General features: G+C 44.9%; 1 protein-coding gene across 2 annotated transcripts in view; it reads left to right on the top strand.

Annotated features, from left to right (window-relative positions):
- Positions 1–3,641: 3,641 nt before the first annotated feature.
- CBFA2T2 (CBFA2/RUNX1 partner transcriptional co-repressor 2) overlaps positions 3,642–21,332 on the top strand; it is a 169,583-nt gene continuing 151,892 nt past the window's right edge. For both annotated transcript variants that reach the window (XM_030211708.1, XM_030211706.1), the window contains exon 1: positions 3,642–3,791. The gene's annotated coding sequence lies outside the window, so the exon portion shown is untranslated. The remainder of the gene's footprint in view (positions 3,792–21,332) is intronic.

Raw genomic sequence — 21,332 nt, 5'->3', positions numbered from 1 at the left:
CTGAATGTGTGGCTTCCTGCAATCTTTTAACTCTGTAGCGCTCCCTTGTTGGGGTACCCTGAGTCTGGGGCTGGCCTGGCAGGAGTCCCCCTCAGGCAGGCTCTGTTGCTTCCTGAATACTTGACCCCTGGTGCCTCCACCTGAAGAAAACTTATGTTATCAGGTGGGAATTCTCTCCCTTCCCCTCAGGAAAAAAACAAAACAAAAAAAAAAACAACAACAAGTGGCTGGCAATATTTAAAAAAGTTTATTCAACTGGGTTTGCAGCTGGCCATGATCCCTGGCCTATACTCCTGCTCTCTTGTTCTTGGTTTGGATTAAAAAGTACATAAGTACTGCCATACTAGGACAGACACCGAAGGTCCATCAAGCCCAGCATCCTGTTTCCAAGTACCTGGCAAGATCCCAAAACAGTACAATACATTTTATGATGCTTATCCCAGAAATAAGCAGTGGATTTTCCCCAAGTTCATTTTAACTCCCCAAATCCAAGCAACCTTCAAGAGCTGCTTCTACTATTTGCAACAGCTACGCTGCCTCTCTCCTTGCATGGAGAAGGTAAATCTTATCGCAGTTGTACATGCCATGGTAACATCAAGACTGGATTACTGCAATACACTATACAATGGTCTGACTAGAAAGGGCCTGCACCAGCTCCAGTTGATTCAGAATGCAGCAGCAAGACAGAAGGTTGCTAGCGACGTGACCACATCACACCATTTTTGCAAAAACTTCATTGGCTACCCTGTACAATACAGGGCTAAATTTAAAACTCTATGTCTGATCTTCAAGGCCCTGAAAGGAAATGGCCCAGAGTATCTGAAGAATAGGATGATCCTCCACATACCGCCAGGGGCACTAAGGTCCTCCCAAGGACTTTCACTAACCACACCCTCTCCAAAAGACATTACACGATGTGATACCCGCAAGCGAGCCTTCTCCGGAGTAGCCCCCACACTCTGGAATGCAATGCCTGAAAGGCTCCACTTAACACAAGACTATCTCTACTTCAGAAAGAAGGTGAAAACTTGGCTCTGCAACCAAGCCTTTAATGGAAGAAGTAACTAACTTGCTAGTCTCACTCACACACACAAGGATTGACTCGGGGTGCACATACTGCAGCGGGACATGTTTATCCACTCCTACCCTAGCTGAGATAATATTTAACCATCTCTCTGACCTCACGTGCAACTTTCTTCAAATCAATCACCTTACTTTCTAATTCTTCCTACTTTCTTACTCATCTATATGTTACAACTTTGCCTTACCCCTCACTACCAATTATAATGTTCTATTACGTATTGTGTTGTCATTGGAAGTAGTATACAATGCCATACTTCGTATTGTTGTTCGAATATTTTTACTGCTGTAATTGCCTCCTGCTCATGTTTGATCTATTCTTACTGTACACCGCCTTGAGTGAATTCCTTCAAAAAGGCGGTAAATAAATCCTAATAATAATGGCTTATGGACTTTTCTTTTAAGAAGGTATCCAAACCTTTTTTAAACCTGCTCAGCTAACTGCTTTTACTACATTCTCTGGCAACGAATTCCAGAATTTAATTACATATTGAGTGAAGAAATATTTTCTCTGATTCGTTTTAAATTTACTACTTTGATCCAGCTTTGTGCATCAACACCTCAATTATGCGGGTCTTTTACTGAGGTATGCTAGCGTTTGTAGTGCAGGCTAATGATTAGGATGTGCTAAACTCTAGAGATGCCCATAAGAAAATATGGGAGTCTCTAGCGTTTAGCACGTCCTAATTATTACATAAGTACATAAGTAATGCCATACTGGGAAAAGACCAAAGGTCAATCGAGCCCAGCATCCTGTCCACGACAGCAGCCAATCCAGGCCAAGGGCACCTGGCAAGCTTCCCAAACGTACAAACATTCTATACAATCAAGCCATTGTGACATCACTAATGAGGTTGGCTCTTATTGGTGGAATGAGCCACTATGACATCACAATAGGTTAAATCACTGCTCTATGTAATAAAAGTGAGACAAGTAGAGGACATAAGTACATAAGTAATGCCACACTGGGAAAAGACCAAGGGTCCATCGAGCCCAGCATCCTGTCCATGACAGCGGCCAATCCAGGCCAAGGGCACCTGGCAAGCTTCCCAAACGTACAAACATTCTATACATGTTATTCCTGGAATTGTGGATTTTTTTCCCAAGTCCATTTAGTAGCGGTCTATGGACTTGTCCTTTAGGAAACTGTCCAACCCCTTTTTAAACTCTGCCAAGCTAACCGCCTTCACTACGTTCTCCGGCAATGAATTGCAGAGTTTAATTACACGTTGGGTGAAGAAAAAGTTTCTCCGATTTGTTTTAAATTTACTACACTGTAGTTTAATCGCATGCCCCCTAGTCCTAGTATTTTTGGAAAGCGTGAACAGACGCTTCACATCCACCTGTTCCACTCCACTCATTATTTTATATACCTCTATCATGTCTCCCCTCGGCCGTCTCTTCTCCAAGCTGAAAAGCCCTAGCCTCCTTAGTCTTTCTTTATAGGGAAGTCGTCCCATCCCTGCTATCATTTTAGCGTGCGCTAAAAATGCTAGTGAGCCTTACCGGTAGTAAGGAGCCCTTTTACTAAGGCGTGCTGAAAGGTAGCCTGCGCTGGTGTAGGCTCATGTTTGGGATGTGCGCAGGTCCATTTTTCAGTGTGCCTGGAAAAAAAGGCCTTTATTTTTGTGGCCAAAAATGGACGTGCGGTAAAATTAAAACCAGCTTGTGTTCGTTTTCAGTCTGAGACCTAACCGCCACCCACTGACCTAGCAGTAAGGTCTCATGTGCTAACCGGGTGGTAAACGTCAGTGTGCGTAAACTGCTGATTACCGCCGGCTAAGCGCCACATGGTACAAAATATTTTCTACTGCGTATTTTTGGACACGTGTCAAAAATGGAATTATCGTCCGGGTCCACGGTAGGTGGATGGTAGTTCCAATTTGACGCATGTTGGATGTGCGTAGGTGCCTATGTGCCTTAGTTAAAAAGGCCTCTAAAAGCCCCCCTTTGGTAACACAGGCTGTGAACATTAGCTCACTGCCCTGTTAGAAGTGGACGTAGCTTGCATTAAGCTCACTTCCTCTGACCTGTATAATATTTAGGGTTCCTTTTACTAAGGTGCGCTCAAAAATGGCTTGCGGTAGTTTAAGCGCTGCTTTTGGGTGCATGCCGATCCATTTGTCAGGTCTTTTAAAAAATTTTTTTGCCGAAAATGGATGTGCGGCAAAATCAAAATTGCCACGCGTCCATTTTGGGCCTGCGACCTTACCGCCAGCCATTGACCTAGTGGTAAAGTGTAATGCGGTAACGATCTATGTGCGTCAAATGCCACTTGGCGCATGTCTGATACACAAAATGTATTTTTCAGCCGTGCGTATTGGACGTGTACCACAAATGCATGGGGCATGCGTAGACACTTACGCAGCTTAGTAAAAGGACCCCTTAATTCCCAAAGTGTCCTGGTCCCTTCAGCCCCCTTTCAAAGAAAGCCCAAGATCAGTCTCTGGCGATCTTCCGTGCGGAGGGGGCGGGGTCTGAGGAGCGGGGCGGGGCAAGGGCGGGGCGTCCGCAGCTGTGTTCCTTCCTTAGGTCGCCGACGCCGTTCCCCGCCCCTGCCGGCGAGCGAGAGAGGCCCCGGGGCTGCAGCGCGCGCATGCACTGTGCTGCCTCGCGCCGGGGTACGTGGTCCTGGTAGGCGCTTAGGCTGCTCCTGGGGCCGCCGCCGCTGCTGCTCCTTCTCCTCGTCGGTTCCGAGAGCTCTTATTCTGGTAACTTTTGGCTGTTTCTCTTTTCCTTTTGGGGGTTTTTCTTGCTGCGCCTTAATCCTTGGTTCAGGGCGAGGAGGTCAGGAAGAGACGCGTAGCCGCTACTCAGAGCAGGGGAGGGAGGGAAGGAAGATAGATGAGGCTCCCCTTGCTCTTACCTGCTGCTTCTGTGCTTCGTGGTCAGCAGAGAGAAGGCGCTGCATGCAGCACTTGGTGGGTTCAGGCTTAGGAACCCCAATCCTGCACAGGGAGTTGTTTCATGCAGCACTTGGTGGGTTCAGGCTTAGGAACCCCAATCCTGCACAGGGAGTTGTTTTATGCAGCGCTTGGTGGGTTCAGGGTTAGGAACCCCAATCCTGCACAGGGAGTTGTTTCATGCAGCACTTGGTGGGTTCAGGCTTAGGAACCCCAATCCTGCACAGGGAGTTGTTTCATGCACCAGTTAGTGGGTTCCAGGCTTAGGAACCCCCCAGTCCTGCAGAGAGAGTTGTTTAATGCACTAGTTAGTGGGTTCCAGGCTTAGGAACCCCCCAATCCTGCACAGGGAGTTGTTTCATGCATCAGTTAGTGGGTTCAGGGTTAGGAACCCCAATCCTGCACAGGGAGTTGTTTCATGCAGCACTTGGTGGGTTCAGGCTTAGGAACCCCAATCCTGCACAGGGAGTTGTTTCATGCAGCACTTGGTGGGTTCAGGCTTAGGAACCCCAATCCTGCACAGGGAGTTGTTTCATGCAGCACTTGGTGGGTTCAGCATTAGGAACCCCAACCCTGCACAGGGAGTTGTTTCATGCAGCACTTGGTGGGTTCAGGCTTAGGAACCCCAATCCTGCACAGGGAGTTGTTTCATGCAGCACTTCGTGGGTTCAGGCTTAGGAACCCCAACCCTGCACAGGGAGTTGTTTCATGCAGCACTTGGTGGGTTCAGGCTTAGGAACCCCAATCCTGCACAGGGAGTTGTTTCATGCAGCACTTGGTGGGTTCAGCATTAGGAACCCCAACCCTGCACAGGGAGTTGTTTCATGCAGCACTTGGTGGGTTCAGGCTTAGGAACCCCAATCCTGCACAGGGAGTTGTTTCATGCAGCACTTCGTGGGTTCAGGCTTAGGAACCCCAACCCTGCACAGGGAGTTGTTTCATGCAGCACTTCGTGGGTTCAGGCTTAGGAACCCCAACCCTGCACAGGGAGTTGTTTCATGCAGCACTTGGTGGGTTCAGGCTTAGGAACCCCAATCCTGCACAGGGAGTTGTTTCATGCAGCACTTCGTGGGTTCAGGCTTAGGAACCCCAACCCTGCACAGGGAGTTGTTTCATGCAGCACTTGGTGGGTTCAGGCTTAGGAACCCCAATCCTGCACAGGGAGTTGTTTCATGCAGCACTTGGTGGGTTCAGGGTTAGGAACCCCAATCCTGCAGAGAGAGTTGTTTCATGCACCAGTTAGTGGGTTCAGGGTTAGGAACCCCAATCCTGCAGAGAGAGTTGTTTCATGCACCAGTTAGTGGGTTCAGGGTTAGGAACCCCAATCCTGCACAGGGAGTTGTTTCATGCACCAGTTAGTGGGTTCAGGGTTAGGAACCCCAATCCTGCACAGGGAGTTGTTTCATGCATCAGTTAGTGGGTTCAGGGTTAGGAACCCCAATCCTGCACAGGGAGTTGTTTCATGCACCAGTTAGTGGGTTCCAGGCTTAGGAACCCCCCAGTCCTGCAGAGAGAGTTGTTTAATGCACTAGTTAGTGGGTTCCAGGCTTAGGAACCCCCCAATCCTGCACAGGGAGTTGTTTCATGCACCAGTTAGTGGGTTCAGGGTTAGGAACCCCAATCCTGCAGAGAGAGTTGTTTCATGCACCAGTTAGTGGGTTCAGGGTTAGGAACCCCAATCCTGCAGGTACAACAAGTATCTCCCCTGCCTGTTCTGAAGAGATGGAACAACCTTCACTGTAAACTGTTTAGAAAGTTCAACATATTCATAGTGTCTTGAGAACAAACAAGCTGCCTTAGGTTTCAAACAAAGCTCTACAGCTTTCAGTGATTATGGGGTAAAAAGCAAAGCTTTGACATATGATGTGATACTTTGTAACTAATGTTTTAAGATATGTTAAACAAAAGGGATCTGTTTATTAAAGTGTGGTAAATAACTGTTACTTCTTAACATACTTGGTCAAACTCATGTTAGTTTTTGTTTATACGTATTTAAATGATTTTAATATACAAACTGCTTATTGGTTCATTTAATGATATTACTGGTCAGCTAATATAAAAATCTGTTAATACTGCTGTTAATGTAGATCTTTAATTATACTGGTTTTGTGTTGCAGTGAAAGTCTTTAAGGGGCCCTTTGACGAAAGCTTAGTGTACGCCAAATGTTAAGCTTTCGTCAAAGGGCCCAAAGTGACTAGAGTTTAACATGCATGTTTCCACCCAGTAGCATCACTGTGGGTGGGCACAGGCCCACCCTGTCTGGTCACCCTCAACAGTGCTTGCCTTGCATCCCTCTCTCACTCTTCTGTACCCCCAGATCCAGCATTTGCCCCCAGCCCAGTAACACCTCTGTACCCCCTCCCCGCTCTACAGTGGCAGTAGGAGCAGCAATGCATGCCCACTGCCTATGCTGGCTCCTGCGCAGGAATCCCTCTGCCGCGTCCTGCTGTTGTCGATGCTGCTTCCTGTTTCCTGTCCAGCGGGATGTGCCAGGGGGGAAGTCTGATGTTGAGCAGGCAGGGGAGGACTCGCCAGGCTGTGGGCAGGGGCAAAATCCGGTCCAGGGGTGGAAGAGAGAAATGCAGTACAAAGGCCCACCCCTTTTAACTCTGGGCCTACCCAAAATGACAGATCTGGCTACGCCCATGTTACCACCTGTGTTTTAATGCTGTGTCCTAAACAAGGCCTCAAAGTGTAAGATTTTTTTTTTTTTTTTCAAACTGAGAAATCAAGTACTGATTGTAAAACGTCATAAAATATTCTTGCATTTGGCTACATTATGAAAGAGAGAGATTAGTACCTTGCCAGACTGCTGGTGTGATGTGGCATATGAAGAAAATTGTGCAGATCGTCACAAGGGGCTCAGGCTGCCTGCCACATACCTGTAGATCGACAGTAATTATTTGGCCTCTCTGCTAATTTTGCTGTTTATAATCTAAAGAGCAGCGTGTTTTTAGAAAGAAGAGTTTTTTTTATTTTGTAGTTCTCTGTGCTCAAAGTCTTGGGCCAATGCTCAGAACTCTGGCGCTGTGGGGAATAGTGGAGAGAGAAAAAAAGTCCCAAACGCGCAACAGTCTTGAGCATTGGGAAGTTTAAGTGGGAGGGAGGTGCCTGGTGCATGTTCACAAGAGCTAAACACAGCTGTCTTGCATATGCTCAGTCGGGGTGGGGGGGGGGGGGAGGGGGCAGTGTTCTGTATATGCATCCTCCCTTCATCCCTCCCTCCCTCCCTCCCTCCCCAGTCACCAAGGTCTAGCTGATGTGCTCGGTGGTTCTCTACTTCACTCTTCTGCTCATGGTGTCTCTCCTGCCTCGGAGCAGCTCTGGGTCCATGTGATGTTCTGTGGGTTTCTATAGTGGCTGAAAGAACTTCAAATGAGGAGGGTCCTAGCAGCAGGAAGAGGCAGTGACTGCTCCCATGGCAGATCCCAGAGTGCAAGGAGCAAAGGAAGGAAGTGAGAGGGGTGTGACAGATGGTGCCTATAGAGAAATTGGGAAAGGTTCCTCCCTCCTTACGATTTTTGATTTACTAAAGCACTAACCCCTGTATTCTGTATATGGTGCCAACATTTTAGCATGGAGCAAAGATACAGTTGATAATTATTGCACTTACATAGTAACATAGTAAATGACGGCAGATAAAGACCTGAATGGTCCATCCAGACTGCCCAACAAGATAAACTCATTTTACATGGTATGTGATACTTTATATGTATACCCGAGTTTGATTTGTCCTTGCCTTTCTCAGGGCACAGACCGTAAAAGTCCCAGCACTCTTCCTGGAGTAAATGTTCTGAAGATTCTGGAATCCTAAAGAGTTACAAGATTCCGGAATCCCAATTAGTAGCAACATTCCATGTAGAACCCCAAAGAGTAACATAGTAAATGACGGCAGATAAAGACCTGTACAGTCGATCCAGTCTGCCCAACAAGGTAAACTCATTATACATGGTATGTGATACTTTATACCTAAGTTTGATTTGTCCTTGCCTTTCTCAGGGCACAGACCATAGACTTCTGCCCAGCACTAAAAGTTTTGAAGATTCTGAAATCCTAAAGAGTTACAAGATTCTGGAATCCTAATTAGTAGCAACATTCCATTTAGAACCCCAAAGAGTAATATAGTAACATATATTAACATAGTAAATGATGGCAGATAAAGACCTGATCAGTCCATCCAGTCTGCCCAACAAGATAAACTAATTTTACATGGTATGTGATACTTTATATGTATACCTGAGTTTGATTTGTCCTTGCCTTTCTCAGGGCACAGACCGTAGAAGTCTGCCCAGCACTGTTCTTGTACTAAGTTCTGGCGCTAACGTCAAAACCCCCCAAAAATTTACACTCCAGCCCATCCCTATCCAGTCACGATCAGGGCGTAGACCGTAGAAGTCTGCCCACCTCCCGTTTTGTTTCCCAATTACCGGTGTCGCCACCCGATCGCCGCTAAGATTCCATAGATCCATTCCTTCTAAACTGGATCCCTTTGTGTTTATCCCACGCATGTTTGAATTCCATTACTGTTTTCATTTCTACCACCTCCCGCGGGATGGCATTCCATATATCCACCACCCTCTCTGTGAAAAAATACTTCCTGACATTAGTCCTGAGTCTGCCCCCCTTCAATCTCAATTCATGTCCTCTAGTTCTACCGCCTTCCCGTCTCCGGAAAAGGTTCGTTTGCAGATTAATACCTTTCAAATATTTGTATCATATCACCCCTGTTTCTCCTTTCCTCCAAGGTATACGTGTTCAGGTTGGCAAGTCTCTCCTCGTGCGGTTTGCAACGCAAATCCCATACCATTTTCGTGGCTTTTCTTTGCACTGCTTCCAGTCTTTTTACATCTTTATCAAAATACGGCCTCCAAAACTGAACACAATACTCCAAGTGGGGCCTCTCCAACGACTTATACAGGGGCATCAACACCTCCTTTCTTCTGCTGGTTATGCCCCTCTCTACGCAGCCTATCATCCTTCTGGCCACAGCCATCACCTTGTCGTATTGTTTCTTCACCTTCAGATCCTCCCGACACCAACACCCCAAGATTTCTCTCCACTAATTAGGATTTGCGCACACCTCTGCCTGTCTGCTGTTGTATAAGACAGGTGCTTAACTCAAAGGGTGTGTGACCAGGGGGAGGGGCAGGGGCGTTTTATAGACTAGAACCAATTCCACACCCAAATGCAACAAGTTGGGCACCGACATTACACCAGGGCTTCAGCTCAAGAAATGCCAGTGGCCAACTTTGGGTGCGGGAATTGGCTTTAAGCACGATTCTGTAAACGGCGCTGAACCTGGAGCACCTGTTACAGTGCGTAGCCCTGATTTTGTTTTAAGTGCCATTTTTACAATTCCCTCCTCCTCCTACCCCTTCTCCCTTCAAGAATAACCCTGTAAAATACGTAATTGGACGTCTTACGTTAACAGCAACACAGCTTCTCTTCACTGTCCGGGCACAACATAATCGGAATGCAAAACCAACCCTACCTATGAAAAGCAATACTGTAAATATTACACTAGAAAGCAGAACAAGTCAGACGGCTACAGACTTCTCATGGGCAGACCAAATGTGGAATAAGAGCAGAAATATTCAGTGAGGAACTAACTGGAAACCTCAAGACACAGCATTCACTGCAGTGTTGGAAGGAGAAAAATGGAAACACATTTTCTCTCATACTGAGGTTATCAATAGAAATCAAACAAAATAAAACATGGAAAGAAAATAAGATGACACCTTTTTTATTGGACATAACTTAATACATTTCTTGATTAGCTTTCGAAGGTTGCCCTTCTTCATCAGACATTTGCTTATTTCCGATCTGAGGAAGAAGGGCAACCTTCGAAAGCTAATCAAGAAATGTATTAAGTTATGTCCAATAAAAAAGGTATCATCTTATTTTCTTTTCCATGTTTTATTTTGTTTGATTTCTATAGATTCTACATGGAATGTTGCTATTCCACTAGCAACATTCCATGTAGAAGTCGGCCCTTGTAGATCACCAATGTGGCCGCGCAGGCTTCTGCTTCTGTGAGTCTGACGTGGACGTCAGACTCACAGAAACAGAAGCCTGCGCAGGAATGTTGCTAGTGGAATAGCAACATTCCATGTAGAATCTCCAATAGTAGCAACATTCCATGTAGAATCTCCAATGGTATCTATTTTACTGTCATAGTAATGCTTGAATGTTTTCACTTATATACACTGTCAGCTAGCACATTTGCTTATTTCCCATCTGAGGAAGAAGGGCAACCTTCGAAAGCTAATCAAGAAATGTATTAAGTTATGTCCAATAAAAAAGGTATCATCTTATTTTCTTTTCCATGTTTTATTTGGTTTGATTTCTATAGATTCTACATGGAATGTTGCTATTCCACTAGCAACATTCCATGTAGAAGTCGGCCCTTGTAGATCACCAATGTGGCCGCGCAGGCTTCTGCTTCTGTGAGTCTGACGTGGACGTCAGACTCACAGAAACAGAAGCCTGCGCAGGAATGTTGCTAGTGGAATAGCAACATTCCATGTAGAATCTCCAATAGTAGCAACATTCCATGTAGAATCTCCAATGGTATCTATTTTACTGTCATAGTAATGCTTGAATGTTTTCACTTATATACACTGTCAGCTAGCACATTTGCTTATTTCCGATCTGAGGAAGAAGGGCAACCTTCGAAAGCTAATCAAGAAATGTATTAAGTTATGTCCAATAAAAAAGGTATCATCTTATTTTCTTTTCCATGTTTTATTTTGTTTGATTTCTATTGATAACCTTTAAGAGTGGACTAACACGGCTACCACACCTCTCTACTCTCATACTGAGCAAACTATATAGACATTATAGATACACATTTCTTAGAAATGCTTAAAAAAAAAAGACCTTGGCCATTTAATTTTTCTGATTGTGTGGCTCCTCTCTCTTTGCACTGTAGATGTGTACAGCTTTTCCTCTTTCCAGCCCTTCACCTCACTTCTTTTGCCCTCCTTTTCTCCTTCTCTCTTTCCACCCAGTCTCGTATTCTTTAGGCTGTCATTAGCTCTCCCTTCTCTGTCTCTGCTCTTTGGCCCTGCAGTCTGTACTAAATTGAAACATAAGCCTGAGACTTTGAGTCCATGCAAGTGCAGGGGGGTCTGCTGCTTTTCCACCCACCCACACATGCTTCCTGTTAGCAAAGGGCAAGGATGTGCAGAGGCTCAGGCATGCACACGAGGTGGTTTGTCTTTCATTTTAATGCGCTACCTTCAGTTCTCCACCCCTCCCCCCAAGCCTGCTGGATCCCAGGGGTCATTGCTTACAGTTCTGCTGGTGTTGTTGGGAGCATGTGGGTACATGGGGAGGTTGCTTTGTCCAAATCAAAATGGTGGCTAGAGTCTTGCACTCTGCTGTAAGTTAAATCTGCAAAAAAACAAAAAACCCTCAGTTTTCTTATTATGAGACCAGGAGGATGTAATTCCAGATTGACCTTTTTTTTTAAAATGCTGTGTCTAAATGAAAGAAATGTAATAAAACTTTCAGCTTTGCAAAGTGGGTGACCTAAACACCTCTGCTTCTCCGCCTCCTCCCCTGGCTGTGGTACCCCATAGTCTGTTTGGTTGCCCTGATACTGATGGATGGGAGGGACTCTAGTTGGTCTGTTTTACATTAACGCACTTCTGAATCATTTCACTTCTGATCTCTTAATACATCCCCATGAGAAAACAAAATACAGCACAGTAATGAAGTGTGTGGAGGAGGAAGTATCACAGTGTTGTAGTAATTCGGTTTTTAAAGCTCTAATTTACTTCCCCTGCGTTGTGATCTTGAAATATCACTTCACCACCTTGGATGCTAACTCACCTCCTGACTGTGTGAATTATTCAGTACGGCACTGCTTATATTGATTTGCTGTGGCACTGATGTTTGTTTTTTTTTTTTTTTTCTTTTTGTGCCCTTATGTAATATTTTTGGTAACATAATAACATAGTAACATAGTAGATGACGGCAGAAAAAGACCTGCACGGTCCATGCAGTCTGCCCAACAAGATATCTCATATTTGCTGCTTTTTGTGTATACCCTACTTTGATTTGTACCTGTGCTCTTCAGGGCACAGACCGTATAAGTCTGCCCAGCACTATCCCCGCCTCCCAACCACCAGCCCCGCCTCCCACCACTGGCTCTGGCACAGACCGTATAAGTCTGCCCAGCACTATCCCCGCCTCCCAACCACCAGCCCCGCCTCCCGATCTTGACTAAGCTCCTGAGGATCCATTCCTTCGGCACAGGATTCCTTTATGCTTCTCCCATGCATGTTTGAATTCCGTTATCGTTTTCGTTTCCACCACCTCCCGCGGGAGGGCATTCCAAGCATCCACCACCCTCTCCGTGAAAAAATATTTCCTAACATTTTTCTTGAGTCTGCCCCCTTCAATCTCATTTCATGTCCTCTCGTTCTACCATCTTCCCATCTCCGGAAAAGGTTCGTTTGCGGATTAATACCTTTCAAATATTTGAACGTCTGTATCATATCACCCCTGTTTCTCCTTTCCTCCAGAGTATACATGTTTAGTTCAGCAAGTCTCTCCTCATACATCTTGTAACGCAAATCCCACACCATTCTCGTAGCTTTTCTTTGCACCGCTTCAATTCTTTTTACATCCTTAACAAGATACGGCCTCCAAAACTGAACACAATACTCCAGGTGGGGCCTCACCAATGACTTATACAGGGGCATCAACACCCCCTTTCTTCTGCTGGTCACACCTCTCTCTGTACAGCCTAACAACCTTCTAGCTAGGGCCACCACCTTGTCACACTGTTTCGTCGCCTTCAAATTCTCAGATACTATCACCCCAAGATCCCTCTCTCCGCCGGTACCTATCAGACTCTCCCCGCCTAACACATATGTCTCCCGTGGATTTCTATTCCCTAAGTGCATCACTTTGCATTTCTTCGCATTGAATTTTAATTGCCAAATTGGTAACTCTTGTCCTGTGATCTTCAGTAGTCAATGTATTGAATTTTCATAGTTTTTATTTCTTTACAAATATAGAACAGTGTGTTATGATTTTTCTCTCGTTTTTTCGCTCTTATGCCGTTGTGAATGGAATTGTCTCGGAGATGAGAATTTTAGGTTCAGGAAGAATAGGGAATACCAGTTAGGATGTGATTAAATTTGACGTGTCAAAAAGCAGATGAGCTGGACTGGTTAAAGCAGTCCAATGTGCATTTAAGTCCCTACATTTTTAAAATGCGTTCATTTGTATAGAAATGCAATAAGCATAAAGTTGTACCCAGGAGGGTATTGGCCCTGCACATGTTACTATTGGGAGGCCACAGCTGTGGCCAAGAAGCTCTAATATAAGCTTCCTTCGCGTTCATACCAGACCAGTCCATACCAATAGGCCATGTCTGTCTATCAGAGAAAAAAAAGTTCCAAGTAATTCGCCCCTTAACTGTATCGTGCAGCCAGTATTTTTCTCTGTCTCCAAGTGGATGGTAGCGGATCGTACAGCTTCTCTGTGGTGCTTCTCTGACAGCTTCTGACCCGGTTCATCCGGGTGTCAGTTGAGCAGGGGGTTGTTGCTGGTTGGACTGCCTCTCTTACTGTCTAGGATGATACTCTGTGTCCTGAGTTGCTCAACCCCCAGCCTGAGTGACATCCATTGGTACCGATTCCCTCCCCCCACCTCCTGCCTCCATGGGGTCCTACAACTCTGCTTTTTCAATGAGGGAATGTAGAGCACAGCTCTCTCGTTATAAGGGTAGAGCATAGCTCCATCTCTGAACATAGAGCATAGCGCCAATTCTGTATTCTTTAAATTCTGGCTGTTCTGTAAATTTACCTAAATCCTTGTATTGTGTTCATCTAGAGAACTACTTTATTCCTTTACATGACTATTCTTAATTTTTTTTCTAGGAAATAGTCCTATTTCTTTTTTTTACTGTAAGCCGCATTGATCTAGTTATGGCTTGAGCAGCATGCAAGTAATTGATGTAATGTATATGGAGCATGGCACCATCTCAGAAGATTCGGCATAGCTATCTCTGAATGTACTCTTAACTTCCATCTCTGTACATGGCTTTTAGCACCTTCTCTGCAGAGAGAGCATGGCTCCGTCGCAGAGTGTAGAGCATATCTTCATTTTAGGAAGTGCAGCACAGCTCCATCTCGGGGGGGTAGTGCATGGAAGTGTCTCTGAAGATGGAGCATAGCACTGTCTCTGATGGTAGCACTTAGCTTCCTCTCTGAAGGTAGAACATAGATCCATCTTTGAATAAGGAGCATGGTTCCATTTCTGGAGGTAAGAGTATAGCTCAAGGTCTGAGTGTGGGGAATTACTCCATCTTTGCGTTTGGAGCATAGCTATCTACAGCACAGCGCCATTTCTGTTTCTTGAGCATAGCTCCATCTTGGTGTATGGTCTATGGTTCCATTTCTGCATGTTGTGCCACCCATGCATAAATGGAGGAATGCTCAACTCCATCTCTATATGTGGAGCGTGGCTCTGGCTCAGCATGTGGAGTTTCAATGAGTGGACACCTTCGCTACATTTTTGCATGTGGGCTTCTTCTCCCTGTGTCTTTGGGATGCATCTTTATTCCACAATAAGTAGCACGGCTTCTCTGGACACGAGCATGACTACATCGCTGGAGATGGAGCTCATTCTCCCCCTAGGTACGCATCAGACATTGTGTCTGGATGTGCATTTCAGTTCTGTCTCTGGCTGCGGAGTGCTGCTCCCTATCTGGATCTGGGGCATAGCTCCATATTTGGATGTGAACCACTGCTCTATCTGTGGAGGTTCACCACCCATCCATCTCTGCACGTGGACAATAACACCGTCTCTAGAGGTTGGATGCCGTTCATTTTTGAGCTTCTGGCCTCCGCTTGTCCTTGGCACCTGTGGCTCTCCCAACTTCTCAGGGTATGTGGTTGTGGCTCTGGTGTGAGGCTCGTGTTGGTCTGTAGAATGTTGCTCAGCCTTTCCTGTGGAGAGTTGACACTAGCTGGCTTCATAAGGCAGATAGTCCTTTGTCCCTTTGTCCACAGGGTTTGGCCTATGGTTAGCCACAGTTCTCGTCTGTGCCAGGGCAGCCCTATGAGGTTCGACGGACTCCCTCTGGCTTTATGCTCAGAGTGGCTATGGTTCTGCATGTTGTTTAGCATTGAAGCTCTGTATTTTGGCATGTTTCCTTCTCTGATAAAAAGGGTGTATATAGACTATACTAGTTTTGGTATGATTCCATTTCTTATAGTTTCTTGTTTGGGGTTAGACTAGGGTTTCTTTATGCATGGCCTTCTGAGTTCTCGGGGGGTGTATCATTCTTATGACGCTTTAACTGTCATGTCTCTGACTCAAATTGGGGTCTCTGTCTTATTTGGCTCTTATATCCTTTTTTGCCCTTCTCACAGCTGCCAGACTCATTTTTGGCAAACCACGATTTGAAAGTGCAACACCACTTCGTGAAAAACTTCACTGGCTCCCTATCAAAGAACGCATAAGTTTCAAAGCCCACACAACGATCCACAAGATTCTCCATGGCGAATCTCCAAGCTATATGACCAACTTGATCGATCTTCCAGCCAGAAATAGGTCCAAATCTTCCGGAACATATCTCAATCTTCATCTTCCCAACTGCAAAGGCCTCAAATACAAAACCTACTATGCATCCAACTTCTCCGTTATAGGCAGCCAACTCTGGAACGCAATACCACGACACATCCGAACAACCAATGAACACCTACCCTTCCGAAAGCTGCTGAAAACTTACCTCTTCAAACAAGCTTACCCAAACAACCCAACTTAATTCTCGAACCTAATTCCACATCACCAGCACCACCCATCCTCCAATCCTCTCCCCCACATCTCTCCCCATTGTCTCTACTCTTTTAACTTGAACATCTCTTCATACTTTGTATCATACTTTGTGTTATCTCTGTGATACTTTGTACCATAGCTTGTAAGCCACACTGAGCCTGCTATCAAGCGGGAAAGAGCGGGGTATAAATGCTATAAATAAATAAATATTCCTCCTGCTATGTTTGCATTTCCTTGGAGGTTGACATTCTCTTTTGGTTTAGATATCTTGGCTATTCCAGTATGCTTTCCAGGCTATCAAGCTTTTTTTCCAGTAGAGAGAGGTTCTTGTTGCCTTTGATTTTATGCTTTTCTGATGCTTTCATCCCTCCCTATTAGGAACGCTGCTTTGGTCTGGACAGGTCTGGTATAGACGTGAAGGATGGAAGGAAAAATTGTCTTACCTGATGGTGGTGATTTTCTTTCCTTTAGTTCTACCAGACCAGTCCAGAACGCCTCCCTGTCTGATTTTTCCTTAGGTGCTCAGTCTCCATGAAGCTACTTTCTTTTTATTCCTATATAGGTCACACATCTCTTGACTCAGTGTGATATCTGTATGTCAGTTGAGTATGAGCCATGTTATAAATTGGATCTAACACTCGTGAGCCTTTTCGCTTTTCCATGGTCCATGTTCTTTACTATACATAATGACAGCACAGTTGCTTGGCAAATCGAAATACTGAACATTCCAGGCTGCACGATACACTTAAGGGGGCAATTACTTGGAACTATAGTGGTACTGCTGAATCACCAGTAAACCATAGCCCAGAGGCTGCGTTCTCCTAATATAGCAATCATCTGGACCTGTCTGTGTCTAGGGGACTCACTATTGGGTAAGAGAACAGCATATAACCCAAGTTCTTAGTCTCACTGGTAATTTCCAAAGAAGCAATGCAAATGTGTAATATATATATATATATATATATATATATATATATATATACCACAAAATAACACAAAGGATAAATATATAGATATGTCTCACTGAGGATTATACCAAATAGAAATCTGTATATAAATATATATCTGTCAGTTCAGAGAATTATACGTGAAAATCAAAAGCCAAATATATTTGGCTGTATAACCATGCCTATGAACTAGGACTATCCGTTGGCAAAAGAAATGATAGTCTGACTCGCCAAACTGCAGAAAGAAACTCTGGCTTCTCATCGTGAGACACATGCTTTGTAGCTGATCTCTGGTAGACGCAGAGTCCTGTTTCAGCTCCAGCTGAAAACGCTTATCAGGATGAAGGTGACAATTTATCTTCAGCAAGCCTAAGCAGTAGTCCTCGGCACAAATAGGCAGCCGTATTAGCTACTTTAACGTGGTTATAGGACAGTGGACAGTGTCTTTCCAGAGTTATCCACAGAGCGTCCACTCTGGTCAGTGCCAGGCAGAATTGTCCTTCTTTCTTTGTCTCCAAAGTTCTGTGCAGACCTTGGTCCACTCCTCAGAGGTGACTGTATTGGCCCAATGAGGACACACATTTCCTGCTGTCCGGTAGGTGGAATTCAGGCCTTCTAAGACAAAGAAGTCCAATGTTGATCCAGACACACTCCCTGAGACTTTTGGCACCTCCAAAAGGGGCATACTGGCATTATCACATACTTGTGAGTTATAAATGTGTCCAGTAACCAGCGTCAACCCCCTGAGATGAAGTGCAGATATTCTCTGTGCTAAGTGTCCTTGGTCAGCAAACACTGTCCATGGGCTGATAGAGAAACAGAAATGTCCAAGCAGCCGTTTTAGACTTTCTTACAAAGGTGATTCAGGTTCAGGCCTGTATGTGGACATAGGCCTCAGGTGCACACAGGGTGATACACCGGTAGGGTTACCATATTTTGTCCTCTCAAAAAGAGGACACATGTCCCCCCCCCCCCTGTCATGCCCCCTCCATGCTAGTCATCAAATTTAAATTTGAATAATATTTCAAATTTTTGTACTTTGAAAAATGAAAGAGCAATCCCAAATTAATTTACAATTTATAACTTTCATAGAATGGATGCTCAAGAAAAACTTTCCTTTCCCTACTTCTAGCATTAAGGCCCAGATGCACTAAACTTTAACGACCCTTTAACGAAGAAATTTTCAACCGTAGCATGCATTAAAGGCCATTTTCCGAGGACGCTAGCAGCAAACGAGTCACAATTGCAATGTGGACAATTCGGGATGCACTAACCATACCGACGATTGCACCGAATCATTTACCGTGAAATATTTAACGTGAGGTCAGAGCTGTTGTTAAGGCCTGAGCTGTCATACAGACACTGCTCCCCGCTTCTCCCTGCAGCATAAAAATGCAAGCTGGCACGTTTGAAAATATAAATAACCCACACAAACACGTGGCTCCCTGCTTCCCCCTGCATAAAAAAGAAAATCAAACCAAAAAGCAAAAAAGGATCGGGAGGGGGCAAAGGCGCTCGTGAGGAGCGTCCTGTATGGACGGCCTTGCCCCCCCCCGCACCCGAGGTCGCCGCTGCTCCCCGCTTCCCCCTGTATTAAATAAAAAATCAAAACAAAAATCAAAAGTTTAGCAGCCCTGGCCCCCTTCCCTTCCTCTCTCTCTCTTTCTCCTTCTCCCACAGCTCCGCCTTCCGCCATCTTCCGCCCCCGTGCCATGCCCTCCTGAGGTTGTCGCCACTGCTCCCCCCTCCACCGGACCCCCCCTCCGCCTTACCAGGCCCGTGCAGCGCCTCTCACCTCTGTGTGAAGGCGCTGCACGGGCAAAAAGAACATCTGATCCCTGCGAGTCTTCAGGACGTCTCTCCTTCCCTGACCTGGGCCTGCCCCCGTCTGAGGTAGGTTAGCTGAACTTTTATGGTGGAAAAAACCCCATGGCCCGGTCTGTTCTGTGGATGGTTGTGAATGTTTTTTTGGAGTACCTTGCTGAAGTCCTGTGTGTTCAGTGTTTCTAAGCATTTCTTCCAAGCCTTTAGACTGAATCAATCCCTTTCAGTGCTGAGAATGACTAATGACGAAGCTCCTTAAGTATGACAGGTTGTATGTTTACTTACAAGTCTGGCTCCAGTGTCCTGAAGTTTAGGACTGCCTGGTAATTAGAGGTAGTGCTGTAATCCATGCTGTTGAATTTCTTCTGCTGGTCATTGAAACCTGTGTGTTTGAAGTTCCTCAAGTATCCTTTGCTGAGTCCCAGTACATTCTTGTTATATCAGTACATGGCCTTTCTGTAAAAGATTAATTCCTGTATCATACTTTATGAGGTGGTGGAGATGAAAACGGTAACGGAATTCGAACATGCGTGGGATATGCATAAAGGAATCCTGTGCAGTAGGAATGGATCCTCAGAAGCTTAGCCAAAATTGGGTGGCGGAGCAGGTGGGGGAAGAGAGGTTGGTAGTTGGGAGGCGAGGTTAGTGGAGGGCAGACTTATACGGTCTGTGCCAGAGCCGGTGATGGGAGGCGGGACTGGTGGTTGGGAGGCGGGAAATACTGCTGGGCAGACTTGTACGGTCTGTGCCCTGAAAAAGGCAGGTACAAATCAAGGTAAGGTATACACATATGAGTTTATCTTGTTGGGCAGACTGGATGGACCATGCAGGTCTTTTTCTGCCGTCATCTACTATGTTACTATGTATACAAAAACGTTTTGCCTTTTTCCCCAGGCATAGCTTTGAGATTCACCTAGACTTAAGCTACTACTGAAAAGTTGTGAGTTAAATTCCAAATCCCCTTGCATAAAAAAAGGGGAATGTTGTTAAGAGCATAAGAATAGTCAGACTGATTTTATTTATTTATTTATTTATTTATAGCATTTCTACCCCGCTCTTTCCCGCTTGATAGCAGGCTCAGTGCGGCTTACAAGCTATGGTACAAAGTATCACATAGATACATAAAGTATGATACAAAGTATCAAGAGATGTTCAATTTATTTATTTGTGGCATTTGTATCCCACATTTTCCCACCTATTTGCAGGCTCAATGTGACTTACATTATGCCGTGATGGTGCTCGCCATTTCCGGTACAGAATTTCAGATGGTATTACATTTAGGTGCATGCATATATGGTAAAAAAGAGTACATTTTGGTATTACATACAAATGAGTTTGCTTTACGGTGCATACATACATGGTACAGAGGAATGCATTATGGCATTGCATAGAGGTTTCTTAGTGACAAAATGAGTTGTAACTTAAGTTAGGTCATCGACTATAAAGATACCTTGTCAATCTAGGAAGTAGGTTGGTAATGCGTATTATGTAGCTTTCTTTAATAGCAGTGAGTTTAAACAGTTAAACGGCAAAAGTTCGGTTTGGTCTAGTTCTTGCAAAGTCTATTTGTTTTGTATTTAAGATGGAACATTTAAGCTTTCTTGAATAGGTTCGTTTGCAGTAATCTACGGAAGATTGTTAGGTCATGTATTGATTTCATGGCTTTCGGTAATGCATTCCATAGTTGCGTGCATACTTAGGAGAAGCTGGATGCGGATATGGATATTTATATTTTAGTCCTTTGCGGGGTGGTCCATCTAGCCACAAGCGCCTGGCAGTATCCCAAAGGGCAGCAAGATTCATGCTACTGATTCCAGGCACAAGCAGTGGCTTCCCCCATGTCTATCTCAATAGCAGACTATGGACTGTTTCTCCAGAAACTTGTTCAATGCTTTTTGTAAACCCAGATATGCCAACCGCTGATACCACATCCTCCGGCAATGAGTTCCAGAGCTTAACTATTCAATGAGTGAAAAAATATTTTAGCACAGAGTAATCTTCAGTTCTGCAATCAGTAGTGCTTCTTGGCTTTTGGTGAGGGTTGAGAGGTTGTTGACATGGAGGCAACTTCTAGAATATGACCTTACCCTAAAAAAAAAAAAAATCTCTGTATTTAATCAGCTTTTGGCTAACTTCTTACCGAGTCTAATGAAAAAGCAGTTCATGGGGTCGATAAGGGGAGTTTACAGCCTGTTCACCTAGGTGAAAAGCAGGGCTGTTGTATCCAGGGTTGTGGAGTCGATACACCAAACCTTCGACTGCGAGTCTGACTCTTATCTTTCTACTGTCCAACTCCTACTATGTATAGTAAATCTGAGAGAAATGTCATTAGTTACAGAAACATAGGATATTTCTTTGTGCATAAAAGAAGGGGAAGGGAAATGGGACTTGATTTACCACCTTTCAGAGGTTTTTGCAACTACATTCAAAGTGGTTTACATATATTCAGGTACTTATTTTGTACCAGGGGCAATGAGGGGTTAAGTGACTTCCCAGAGTCACAAGGAGCTGCAGTGGGAATCGAACTCAGTTCCCCAGGATCAAAGTCCACTGCACTAACCACTAGGCTACTCCTCCACTCCACAAAATATATTTATTTGATATTTATTTTTTGTTACATTTGTGCCCCGCGCTTTCCCACTCATGGCAGGCTCAATGCGGCTTACATATACAGGTACTTATTTGTACCTGGGGCAATGGAGGGTTAAGTGACTTGCCCAGAGTCACAAGGAGCTGCCTGTGCCTGAAGTGGGAATTGAACTCAGTTCCTCAGTTCCC

The sequence above is a fragment of the Microcaecilia unicolor genome, chromosome 8, assembly GCF_901765095.1.
Source record: "Microcaecilia unicolor chromosome 8, aMicUni1.1, whole genome shotgun sequence".
Taxonomy (NCBI): domain Eukaryota; kingdom Metazoa; phylum Chordata; class Amphibia; order Gymnophiona; family Siphonopidae; genus Microcaecilia; species Microcaecilia unicolor.
The sequence above is the reverse complement of the archived record's forward strand: the minus strand, read 5'-3'. Positions and strand labels throughout refer to the sequence as shown.